The following is a 13,204-nucleotide window of genomic DNA, read 5'->3' on the forward strand; positions in this document are numbered from 1 at the left end:
CAGGAGTCCTGCAGGTGCCTCTTGCTTCAGCTCCTTCCCTTAAAAGAGGGCCATTCATCCATCCATCCCCACCCCCTCCCTGGGATGCCCTGAAAGACTTCCCATCAGCATCAGACACAGCATCCTTGTACATTTCTAATCCCTTCTTCCCAGCTTGGAAGGTGCTAACCAGTCTCCCAGGCCAGGAAAATCCTGCTCAGGTAAGACTACTCTTAGATCTTTCCAGACTCCCAGTTGGATGACAGATTTGGAGCCTAAGAGCCAAACATTATGTCAATTTACTCTGTGATTCCTCCAATACACTTCACCTTGGAGTCATGCTGGTGGAGGGGATTCACAACAGTCCCTACTTACAACATCATCTTGTCCCCATAGCCTTGCTCTGACCTCATGGCTCCTCCCTGTTCACCCCTGAAGCTGCCCTCCTCCGGGTGGGGCTGTGTCCCCCCAAGTGGCAGCTCCTTCTAGTGATGGTTGCAGGGAGGAGGGGCCAGGAACATGTGTCTTCAGGTTGCTGTGGAAGGAGGCCATGGCCCTGAAGGGGTGTTCTGGGTCCCAGAGCCCCGAGTTTTGGTCCTAGACTCCCACCCACAGGCCCTGCTGACATGTGGGCTGTACAGCCAAGTGCTCAAAGCCACAGCTTTGGCATTGTTATCTGAGTTCCCACTCCTATCCATGGAACCTCATGGTAGACATTTGGTTCCCTGAGCCTTATTTTCTCTTTTGTCAATGGTAAGCAGTACAGTCTGATTTTGGTGTTGACCATCTGGTGATGTCCATGTGTAGAGTCTTCTTTTATATTGTTGGAAGAGGGTGTTTGCTATGACCAGTGCGTTCTCTTGGCAAAACTCTGTTAGTTTTGCTTCATTCTGTACTCCAAGGCCAAATTTGCCTGTTACTCCAGGTGTTTCTTGACTTCCTACTTTTGCATTCCAGTCCCCTATAATGAAAAGGACATCTTTTTTTGGGTGTTAGTTCTAAAAGGTCTTGTAGGTCTTCATAGAACCGTTCAGCTTCTTCAGCGTTACTGGTTGGGGCAAAGGCTTGGATTACCATGATATTGAATGGTTTGCCTTGGAAACGAACAGAGATCATTCTGTTGTTTTTGAGATTGCATCCGAGTACTGCATTTCAGACTCTTTTGTTGACCATGATGGCTACTCCGTTTCTTCTAAGGGATTCCTGCCCACAGTAGTAGATATAATGGTCATCTGAGTCAAATTCACCCCTCAGCAGTGGCCACAGGACTGGAAAAGGTCAGTCTTCATTCCAATCCCAAAGAAAGGCAATGCCAAAGAATGCTCAAACTACCGCACAATTGAACTCATCTCACACACTAGTAAAGTAATGCTCAAAGTTCTCCAAGCCAGGCTTCAGCAATATGTGAACCGTGAACTTCCGGATGTTCAAGCTGGTTTTAGAAAAGGCAGAGTAACCAGAGATTACCAGATGACACTACCCTTATGGCAGAAAGTGAAGAGGAATCAAAAGCCTCTTGATGAAAGTGAAAGAGGAGAGTGAAAAGGTTGGCTTGAAGCTCAACATTCAGAAAACAAAGATCATGGCATCTGGTCCCATCACTTCATGGGAAATAGATGGAAAAACAGTGGAAACAGTGTCAGACTTTATTTTTTTGGGCTCCAAAATCACTGCAGATGGTGGCTGCTGCCATGAAATTAAGACACTTACTCCTGAAGAAAATTACGGACGGGCGAGAGACGCCCGGCTCCGGTGGCGCAGACGCGAGAGGCACCCGGCTCCGGCGGCGCAGACGCGAGAGGCGCCCGGCTCCGGCGGCGCAGACACGAGAGGCGCCCGGCTCCGGCGCAACCGACCACGTGCAGAGTCGTGGCTGAGATGAGCTACCCTGCGCCCAGGGTTAGGGCGGTGGCCGAGAGGAGCTGTGCCACGTCCAGGAGGCGGTGGCTGCTTGGGCACCGGAGGGCCGAGAGGAGCTGATCCACATTCGGAGCAGGGGGGGCGGCCTTGAGGAGATACCCCTCGTCCAAGGTAAGGTTCAGCGGCTGCACCTTGCTGGAGCAGCTGGGAAGAGATACTCCACGACCAAGTGGAATATAAGAATCCAGTGTTCTGGGGAGGAAGGAACAAGATGGCGGAGGGATAAGACGGCGAGACCACTTTCTCCCCCACAAATTCATCAAAAGAACACTTGAACGCGGAGTAAAGTCCACAAAACAACTTCTGAATACTGGCAGAGGACATCAGGCTCCCAGAAAAGCAGCCCATTGTCTTCTAAAGGAGAGAGAAGAAATCCAGCTCCACCCACCAGAACACCAACACATGCTTCCCTAACCAGGGAACCCGGACAAGTCACCCGTCCAACCCCACACACAGCGAAGAAACTACGTAATAAAGAGAACTTCACGAACTGCAAGAAGAGGGAAAGGCCACCCCAAGCAAAGCAATATAAGCAAGATGAAGAGGCAGAGAAATTCCCAGCAAGTAAAGGTACAAGATAATTGCCCACCAACACAAACAAAAGAAGAAGATATAGGGAATTTACCTGATAAAGAATTTCAAATTTTGATGGTGAAAATGATTCAAAATCTTGAAAGCAAAATGGAGTTACAGATAAATAACCTGGAGAAAAGGATTGAGAAGATGGAAGAAAGATTTAATAAGGACTTAGAAGAAATAAAAAAGAGTCAATATGCAATGAATAATGCAATAGATGAGATCAGAAACGCTCTGGAGGGAACAAACAGTAGAATAACAGAGGTAGAAGACAGGATAAGCGAACTAGAAGATAGAATTGTAGAAATAAATGAAACAGAGAGGAAAAAAGAAAAACGAATTAAAAGAAATGAGGACAATATTAGAGACCTCTGGGACAATGTTAAACGCTCCAACATTCGAATCATAGGAGTCCCAGAAGAAGAAGACAAAAAGAAAGACCGTGAGAGAATACTTGAGGAGATAATAGTTGAAAACTTCCCTAAAATAGGGAAAGAAATAATCACCCAAGTCCAAGAAACCCAGAGAGTCCCCAACAGGATAAACCCAAGGCGAAATACTCCAAGACACATATTAATCAAATTAACAAAGATCAAACACAAAGAACAAATATTAAAAGCAGCAAGGGAAAAGCAGCAAATAACACATAAGGGGATTCCCATAAGGATAACAGCTGATCTTTCAACAGAAACTCTTCAGGCCAGAAGGGAGTGGCAAGACATACTTAAAGTGATGAAAGAAAATACCCTACAGCCCAGATTACTATACCCAGCAAGGATCTCATTCAAATATGAAGGAGAAATCAAAAGCTTTACAGACAAGCAAAAGCTGAAGGAATTCAGCATCACCAAACCAGCTCTCCAACAAATGCTAAAGGATCTTCTATAGACAGGAAACTCAGAAAGAGTGTATAAACTTGAACCCAAAGCAATAAAGAAAATGGCTACGGGATCGTACTTATCAACAATTACCTTAAAAGTAAATGGGTTGAAATTTTCAAAAAGGCTAGGAAACAATTCTCATAGCCATCAGTAGTTCAGTGTTGAGTTCATGAATAGTTTTTAAAGTTTGGGACAAACTGTAGTATTTGCTATTTGAAGTACTATTTGTAATTGGCATATTACGATGTAACATTGGTCTTCATTTCCAATTTAAAACGCCTAAAAATGCCTAACAGGTTTTTAGATTTGTGAATTTTAGTTGAAATGTATTTTATGATGTTACTAAACCTGCAGAAATATTGAAATATTTCAGAGAACTTATTCACTGTACATTTAATTTATTTTATTTATAAAAGTTATGAACTGTAGAAAGTTTTACTTGTTGGATCAAATGCTTGTTGCTTCAAATGCTTGTTGCATTTGAAGTGCTAGTTACAAGAAAATCAAATACCTTCAATGTATAAATGCTATTAAGTTTTTAAAGGACTCTGGAGTATAAGTAAGTTTGTTTAAAGAAATTTAGTCTGTTCAACTTGAATCAGCTCTGTCAAACATTAATTAAAAGCCTCATTTAAAAAAATAAATAAATAAATAAATAAATAATGGTGGTGGGAGGGAGGGTTGGGAAGCTGGCTGGAGGGGGAGGTGGTAAAGTTTATAAATCTAATTAAAAATGAAGTGGCATTTCCATTTTCCAAAACCACCCATCCACCAGCGTACTGTGTCACTAGACATTATGTACGATTTTACTTTGCGACAGAAACCATTACATTTAAAAAATCAGTACAGCAAGGTTAGTTAGACATATGATGGATGCAGCTTTAATCCTGCCATATATTATTACAGTTAAAATGTAAATGATGAAAAATATTTTGTGCTTATCAGCATTTATGTGGAAATGTGTTTTACAGTGATATATGGTGTTATATTTCTATTATTGTGATGAAAAAGAAAGCAATACAAAAAGACGAAGTGTTTATTAAAACATGAAAGAAAAAAAAAGAAATAAATGGTTTTGCAGCACTGAAGAGATTATAGAAAGTAAATAAACTAGATTAGACCTGTTTTATGTAGTAATTTTCTGGTTTATTTTAATTATTTCAGTTGTAAAATATTGTTATACTGTTAATTAGTTCTGATTGTTCATATTAAACAATTGAAATGCAAAAATAAATAAATAAATTTTGGAAAAAAAATAAAAAAATAAAAAAAAATAAAAAATAAGAAAATTAAAAAAAAAAAAAAAAAGACGCTTACTCCTTGGAAGGAAAGTTATGACCAACCTAGAGAGCATATTAAAAAACAGAGACATTACTTTGCCAACAAAGGTCCATCTAGTCAAGGCTATGGTTTTTCCAGTGGTCATGTATGGATGTGAGAATTGGACTATAAGGAAAGCTGAGCACCGAAGAATTGATGCTTTTGAACTGTGGTGTTGGAGAAGGCTCTTGAGAGTCCCTTGGACTGCAAGGAAATCCAACCAGTCCATCCTAAAGGATGTTCATTGGAAGGCCTGATACTGAAGCTGAAACTGCAATACTTTGGCCACCTCATGCGAAGAGCTGACTCATTGGAAAAGACCCTAATGCTGGGAGGGGTTGGGGGCAGGAGGAGAAGGGGATGACAGAGGGTGAGATGGCTGGATGGCATCACTGACTCGATGGACATGAGATTGGGTAGACTCCGGGAGTTGGTGATGGACAGGGAGGCCTGGTGTGCTGTGGTTCATGGGGTCGCAAAGAGTTGGACACGACTGAGCCACTGAACTGAACTAAAGCAGTACAATGTATAATTCCTGTTCTGAAAACTTGAGGGTCAGATCTTCTCCTGAATTAAAAATTTTTCTGCTTTAGACAGGTTACATGGTGCATATAGTGTATATGACATCACACCACACTGGGGTCTGAAAGCGCCTTGTGATCAAGCATAGTAGCATTTCTGCAACTGAACTTTTGAGGTTTAACACTAAGTGGAATAAATAAATATCATAACTTGTCTCATGTTCATTCAGGTCAAATGTTCTTACCAAACAAATTTTTAAAACTCTTTTGGATATTTCATGGGTTCCCTGGTGGCTCAGAGGTTAAAGCGTCTGCCACTTCACAGATAAGGACCATCCTACCCTGTGTCTCTGACAGTAATGGCAAAAAGTTCAAAGAGATAAGTGATGTTCATGGTTTGATGTCAGACCCAACCCAGCTCTGAGCTTTGGGATAAGACAAGTCTTGTGACAAGGTCAAGGGTGATGGGTGGGGAGAACGATTCAGGAGCAGCTGCGCTGTTACCCAAGTGTCTGGGCCATTGGTTCTAACTCCACAGATCCTGAGCCTCAGCTGACACTGAACCCTGAACTTTTTCTACTTGTCTGATTCAATCCACCTCCTGAGCTCCTTCATGAAGACCGCAGCCCTCCTGATGTCAGTGATCCACATGACCACGTGATCGTCCTCAGGCCCGGGCTCTGTGACCATCATGGGCTTCTCCTTGCGCCTGCTGCAGCTGCTCTCCACCTGTGTGGCCTTATCCCTGGTGGCCAGCGAGAGCACTTGGAATGCGGACCTAAGTAACTGGTCCATGTTCATCTGGTGCTTCTGCTTCACCGTGACCCTCCTCAGTCTCATAGTTGAGTTATGTGAACTTCAGGAGCAATTTTCTTGGTCCTGGGACAACTTTCTCATCACCTACACCTGCTTCTCTGCCCTCGTCTGCCTCTCAGCCTCCATCATGTACCCCACCATCTATCTTCAGCAGTTGAGTTATGGTGCCCAGCGGAACCATGCTATTGCTGCCACTGCATTCTCCTGCATCGCTTCAGTGGCTTACGCCATGGAAGCAGTCTGGACCTGTGTCAACACTGATGAGCCTTTCTGCTCCATTTTTGGCCTGCTCAAAAAGCTAGAGATCACTGTGGCCTGTGCCATCCTCGCCTTCATCAGCAACACCTTCCTGTACACGCACCAGCCGGCCCTGCTGTGGTGTGTGGCCGTGTACTCCATCTGCTTCATCCTGGGGGTCATATCCATACTGAGGCACCGGTGTGACTGTGACGAAAGCCTGCCCTCCTCCCTTTTTGTGTTTGGGCAGACTGTGCTGGCCGTCCTCCTCTACGCCACTGCTGCCGTCCTCTGGCCTCTCTATCAGTTCAACGAGCAGCTTGGCGGGAATCCCCAGCGCTCCAGAGATGCAAGCTGCAACGCTGGGTATAGCGTGTGCATCTGGGACCAACAAGTGGCTGTGGCCATCCTGACAGCCATCAACCTGCTGATTTACGTGGTTGACCTGGTGATCTCGGCCTCCCAGATCTGAGGCTTTGCCCAGAGGTTCCTGATTCCCTCTTCTCACCGGAGGTTTCTTTACCGAGCTCTGACATTCTCTGGCGTCTTCTTCCTGGCTCCCTCTCTCCCTCCTCACATCCTTCCCCACTCATCTCACTCTCTTTTCTGCTTCCTTCCCTCCTTCTGCTCTGACTCCTTCCTGTTTCGTGTGGTTGCCCACACCCTGTTTTGCCTCTTTCTCATTTTTTCCTCATTTTCTACTCTTTGTTCCTTTTTGGGTCATTCTTAGTTTTCTCGTCTCCTGTGTCCTGACCACCTCCCCCCATCTTCCTTCTTCAGATCCGTCAGGACCTGAGACTCCTTCCTCCTCTGCCCATTGCCCCCTCCCACCTCCTGAGGTGCTGCCTCCACAGCACACAGCCCTCTGTGCCGCTGTTCACAGCCTGGGCTTCCGGAGGGCCTTATTGCTAATGTGTGTCTGTCCCTCTGATGGTGTTTGTATGTGTGTTTGGTAGGGAGGAGGGGGTTGTAGCTAGGGATTGGGCCACCTTTCTCCCTGGGTAAGGTGGTATACAGTGTCCCTCCCCTTTAAGGTAAAAGAAAAACTCAGGAGGTCAATAATTTCCAGTGAGTTGCAAGCTTAAAGCAGAGACCTTGGATCCAGAGGCCCTACCTGATGCTCTGTTCTACCTGAGATTGGCTCCAGAATATTGTGGACTCATTACATACCTGCTGCCTAGAGCTCATTTTAAAGCTAGCAAAGGGTAGATGACTTCCAGTCCAACTACTCTCTGGGGAATCAAAAACTGAACTGGCAAAGAGCTGCAGTTTCTTGAAGATAGCACTCTAAAGTACTTCAGAGGTGCAGAGATGTGACCCACCATCCTCAGTACTAAAAACAACAGGTCCTGCCTCTGCAGGGAGAACATGGACACTGTCAGCCTTGAAGTTGATGTTAGACTGGGTACAGTTTCTGTTCTTTTTTTTTTTTATCACAAAGGTCAAAATTACTGTGTGGCCTTATTCTTAAGGGGGAAATGCCTTTCAACCCTTTTTGGATTAGCAGGTGGGTTGGTTGAGTGGGTATCATTGCTTCAGTAGTCAAAGTATTAATAATTGCTTTCCTTGACTGTGCGTTGCACACACAAATTTCTGTGTGCCAGTTGCTTTCTACTGCTGTTTCTGCTTCTCTAGGACTCACATATAATGTGATCTATATGCGTGCTTGCTCAGTCACTTCAGTCGTGTCTGACTCTCTGCTGCCCCATGGACTGTAGCCTTCCAGGCTCCTCTGTGCATGGGATTCTCCAGGCTAGAATACTGGAGCAGGTTGCCATGACCTCCTCCAGGGGAACTTCCCAACCCAGGGGTTCAACCTGCATCTGCTATGTCTCCTGCATTGGCAGGTGGGTTCCTTACATTTAGTGCCACCTAAATGTATAAAAAATTAAAAAATTCCCTGGAGCTTCTGGTTCCCATCAGTCCCTGCTGAATCATAGAGAGAAGCCTTCTCCTGTATCTGCAATGTACTTTTTAAAACCTCAGTAGAAAGGTAGAAAACCCCCCACAAAATTAACATAATCTAATTGATTCAACTTTGTCTAGAGTTCAGAAGCAACTGAGCAGATTTCCTTTCTCACCCAAACAACCCCCTCTGCAAGCCTGTCTCACTGTCTCCCAATTTCCACATTGGCCAGAGCCTAGGAGCTTGGCCCAGCCATGGAAAAGTAGCCTATGTGTCCTACCCAATTGCCCTGTATCCTGTCCCCTAGCTTTTAAAGGCCCCTGTCAGAACCTGGATGCCTTTCTATAAAGATACGTGTCTGTGTGCATGCTCTGTGTTCCAGGCCATGGGTACACTGGCAGCCCTTTGCAGTGACTGGTGGCTAAAGTCTCCTGTCTTCAGACACAGAGTCTCAGAGCCCAGCATCCTAGTGTCACCAGGGCCAGAGGAGCCAGGCAAGCAGAGCTGTGGGGGAGGGGAGGGGAAGGACCCCCACTGCTGCCCCTCACTCCTGTACGGGGAGGAAGCATGAGTTTTTCATGCAGTGGAAGGTGGGGTTGGGGGGGAGGGCTCCCAGGAGGTGCTTTCCATGAGAAGAAAATCATACAAAGTGATGAAATGAAACTCAAATTTGAAGGCAAGACAAGAAAAACTTCAACATAAAAACTGTTCTCTGCCCTTTGGCCCTCCTTCTCCGCTAGTGTCCATTGCACATCTGCATCGTGTTAAACAGCCCTCCTCAAAGGAGGGCTTGGCCAAAAGATTAATTTTTCTTCTAGTGCCAGCCATGTAACTCCTTAGAAGATAACACTGCTTACCTACTCATGGTTTGATTAATGTTACTACTTATTATTAATTTATTCTGCTTATTTTATAAGATTGTTATTTCTTGCATTAATGAATGTGTGATTTAGACTGTGGTTAAAGAAAAATAATAATGATGACCAAATACTTGAAATGACCGACCTGATATATGGTCTATAAGATCTATGTGATTATAATAGCATGACTCTGGCTATGGGAAGAAGCAAAGGAGGGAACGATTTCCTGGAGCTGACAGACTAGTAAGACAGGTGGCCCAGAGGATTAAGGCTACTGTTACCAGGACTAGGTGAGTAATTGCACACCGAGTGGCCAGTCAGCAAAATTCTCTCCTGACTTAGGAATGAGCATTTCTAGACTCCTGGAACAATTGGTCAAAAATGCTTTCCAAACCTTGCTGGAAATTAAGAGGGAATTGGAAGGGGTTGTGTAATAAAGAATGTTGTCTACCACCCAGTTCTACAAGCATCAAGTCATTAGTCACTGCAGTCACTGATCTACAATCCACCCTGAAAGGAATTCAGGGCAAAGATCACCATGCGGCCCTTTGTGCTCTGGGAAAACTGGCAGAACCAGCCAGCAGCTACTTATGTATTTTTAGGAGAATTTTTTATAAACATGGTACCTTGCATCTTCCCATACTTAGAAAAGCACTGAAAATATTAACCATGGTATCCGGTCCTTTCGAAAAGCAGTAACTTTGTCAAGATGTGAGCTTGGTTGCATGTATCCCTTCACCAAATACACATACTCACTGTCCTCAACCCCTAACCGCTTTGGAACAGTTTTCATAGCTTTCTGAAATTGTCTCTCTGGTTATAATTCTTATGCTGGCTTGAATAAAATTTTCCATTTCTTTCTTAACTATTAATCAATTTTTTTTCATCGATATAAGCAAGTATGCATTTATCTCCATAAGTTTGGTGCAGGGAATCTCATAGTCATATTTTCCTGAATCAAATTGAACACAACCTTGGGACCTCACTTCCCAGTAGGCTGGAGATGCCTCTGTGCTTTAGTGAAAGAACTGTACAGGGTGGGCTCACGTGAGGGGCTCACTGTCCAAGCCTGTGGTTCAGGAGGGTGGCTACACCATCCCTCCTATTGGAGGGTTAAGGGTCATTTGTCACAATTCCAAGGCTGGTCCAGTCCCTTCACTGTGGAGCTCAAAAGAGAGTAGAAAGGTCATCTGCTTAGTCGAACCCTCTTGTCATAGAGGAGGAGCAGCTGGATCCCAGGGAGGGGCAGGACTTGTCCAGAGTCACCCTGTGTGTGGCAGAGTCAGAGTCAGGACCAGGTGTCCTGTCCCCAGGCCGGCTGTCCATCCACGGCCCCACGCTGCTTGTGACAAGTGTGGCAGCAGCATCCTCCAGGCTGGGATTCTGCCCCGTCCACCCTCGTTCTGCACAGACCTGCCCCGTCCCCCTAAAGAGAGCACTCACTGCTGCTGAGTCCGTTTCCTCATCTGCTAGAGGGGGGAGGGGTGCCAGAGACCCCTGGTCCCTCCAAGCCCCCCTCTTCCCGGGGCCCCTGGACTTGCCAGTCTTGGAGACTCAGACGTGGAGATGGAAGTCGACTCCCCTCTGTCCACCCTCTCTGCTTGCTTCTTCTTGGCTCCTGGGTCCTGTTTATTGGTCACATCCTTCCTGATTACAGACCCTCCTTCCCCACGACCTCTGCTTGGTGGGGAACACGTTTCTCTCTCACAACATGAGTTCCCTCAGTCACTTGCCAGGGGTCCAACTCTCCAGTGATTCTTGTCAAAAACCCAAACTGCTTCCAGGTGCCCCTACAGTCTGAGGTGTCCCAGACTCCCTTGCTCCACATTCTTGACTTTCCACTTCATTTGAGTCCAGCTCAGCAGCCATTTGTAGGAAGCCATTTCTTTCCGGGCTTCCCTAATGGTTCAGTGGTAAAGAATCTGCCTGCCAATGCAAAAGACACGGTGGTTCGATCCCTGTTTGATCCCAAGATCACACATGCCTTGAAGCAGCTACACCTGTGCACCAGAACTACTGAGGCTGTGCTCTAGAGCCCGGGAGTCAAAACTACTAACGTCTGAGTTCCCTACAGCTGGTGCTCTGGAACAGAAGAAGTCACCACAAGGGAGAAGCCCAGGCATGGCAACTAGAGAAAAGCCTCCCCGCAATGAAGACACAGCACAGCCATAAATAAATAAGTAAATAAAATTATTTTTAAAAATATCACCCTACTTACTCCTCCAAGGTCAGCTTCCTACTCTAAGCCCCATGAATCCGCTGATGTCCTGGGATAGGGTCTAAGAGGTCTACTAAAGCCTTGCAAATGAATGCAAGATTTCCAATGTATGTTTATTTGTATTTCTGGAATAGTCATATTCTCAAAGTGATTTATGTGCAGAAAAGGTTAGAGTTCCCATGGGGCTCTCATAACTTCCAAAGAAGTAGGATCTCCTAAAATTGCTAAACCAAACAGAGTAAGTGAGGGATTATGGATTTGAGAATCTCTTTGGGTTGACTGTCTGGAGCACTGACCTCCCTTGGCCTCAGGAGAAGAATGCTCAGAAACATTTGGTAGCTTTTCTGAGCATTTAATGTCCCCAGATAACTTCCTTCCCAAACTATAGCATCAGAGCATCCCTGGGTGGAGGGACCACTTTAGAACTTTAGTTCAGTTCTCTGCTTTGTACCCCAACCCTGGGCTCATCCATCATTTCCCAGAGAGAGCTCTGTGCAGTGCTCCTCAGAGTGTGGTTTGTGGATTAGTGCTGACTGCAAATTGTTCCTTGTCCACAATGAGATGAAGTCCAGAGAGTGAGAGGGAGCATTTAGAAACTTTTCGATCGCAAACCAATCAATAAAGTTAGGCACTTAGGTTACTAGAGGAGTAGATGAGAATTCCAGGAGAGGGTTCTTAATAAATGTTCTAACCTATAAAATTGGTATTCATGTTTTAATGCCCTACATTCTTGGAGTAAGGACTTCACAAGTATTCATAGATTTGAAAGGAAGTGACAAGGTTGTTTCTTTTCCTCCATCTTTACTGTTACTTTCCTTAGTATGTTGCTCTTTCAAATGATGGCAGGTTTGAGATCTTAATGTGTTGATCTGATCAGAACACTGACAAAAACCTACCTGCTGCCTTGACTAGGATGCACAAAAGAAATTCAACTAGTAAGCAAATTTTAAAAGATGTCTGTTCTCACAAATAATCAAAAGCATAAATTTGTAATAGTAAAAAATTTCTTTTATTAGTAAAGTTTTAAAATCAAAACATTAGTTAGGATATGAGAAAGTATTAATAGGACTTTAGACATTGCTGCTATCAAATTTGGCAATATGTCTCAATCAAATGTGAACCTTTAAGCAAATAATTCTGTTTCCTGGAATCTATCTAAGAAGATAAGTAGAAAATGTGAATAAAAAATAAGCAAGCAGCTTTGTGAAGACTGGGGATTGTGGATATATTTTGTCTTCTAAATGTTTGGAATTTGTGATTGTTACTTTTAGAATTTAAAAACTATTAAAAATATAATACTACCTTTGCAAATAAAAGAAACTTTTCGAGCAACTTGACATTGTACAAAGATCCAGGAGTATGATCAGAGTCAGTAAATTGGAGTTTAAGTTTACTGTAGCAGTGGCAGGACGGTCATGACCCAGATGAAGGAGGCTGGGCCAGTGAATCAATGCTCTGCTTCCTTCATCAAGAATGTCTTGCCAAAACCAAAAATAAAGGTAGTAAAACTAAACAGAGGGCTTAGTGAAGATGGAAAAAGTGTGAATTACACAAAAACTAATATGTTAAATTATTGTCTTTTATTTTGTGACAATATGGGAGCTAATTGTCAACAACTATTGTTTCATACAGGGCTTCCCTGATAGCTCAGCTGGTAAAGAATTCACCTGCAATGCAGGAGACCTGAGTTCGATTCCTGGGTTGGGAAATTCCTCTGGAGAAGGGAAAGGCTACCCACTATAGTATTCTGGCCTAGAGAATTCTATGGACTGTATAGTTCATGGGGTCACAAAGAGTCAGACACGACACAGTGACTTTCACTTTCACACTTTCATTGTTTTGTATAAAGTAAAAGTGTAATTGAGGGGAAGCTCCTATAAAAGTAGTCAAACTATGGAACAAACTCCTGCAGTTTTTGGAAGATAATTTGATTCCAACTTTTTAAACATGCCAACTGGACAATTAGATTT

The 13,204-nt window shown here is 44.2% G+C and overlaps 1 pseudogene; it reads left to right on the plus strand.

Moving 5' to 3' along the window:
* The first annotated feature begins 5,817 nt into the window (after positions 1–5,817).
* Positions 5,818–7,223, plus strand: LOC129550032 (myeloid-associated differentiation marker-like; annotated as a pseudogene).
* Positions 7,224–13,204: the final 5,981 nt, after the last annotated feature.

This window comes from Moschus berezovskii, chromosome 21 (genome assembly GCF_049115385.1).
Source record: "Moschus berezovskii isolate FMDL1 chromosome 21, NW_MosBer_1.0, whole genome shotgun sequence".
Classification (NCBI taxonomy): Eukaryota; Metazoa; Chordata; class Mammalia; order Artiodactyla; family Moschidae; genus Moschus; species Moschus berezovskii.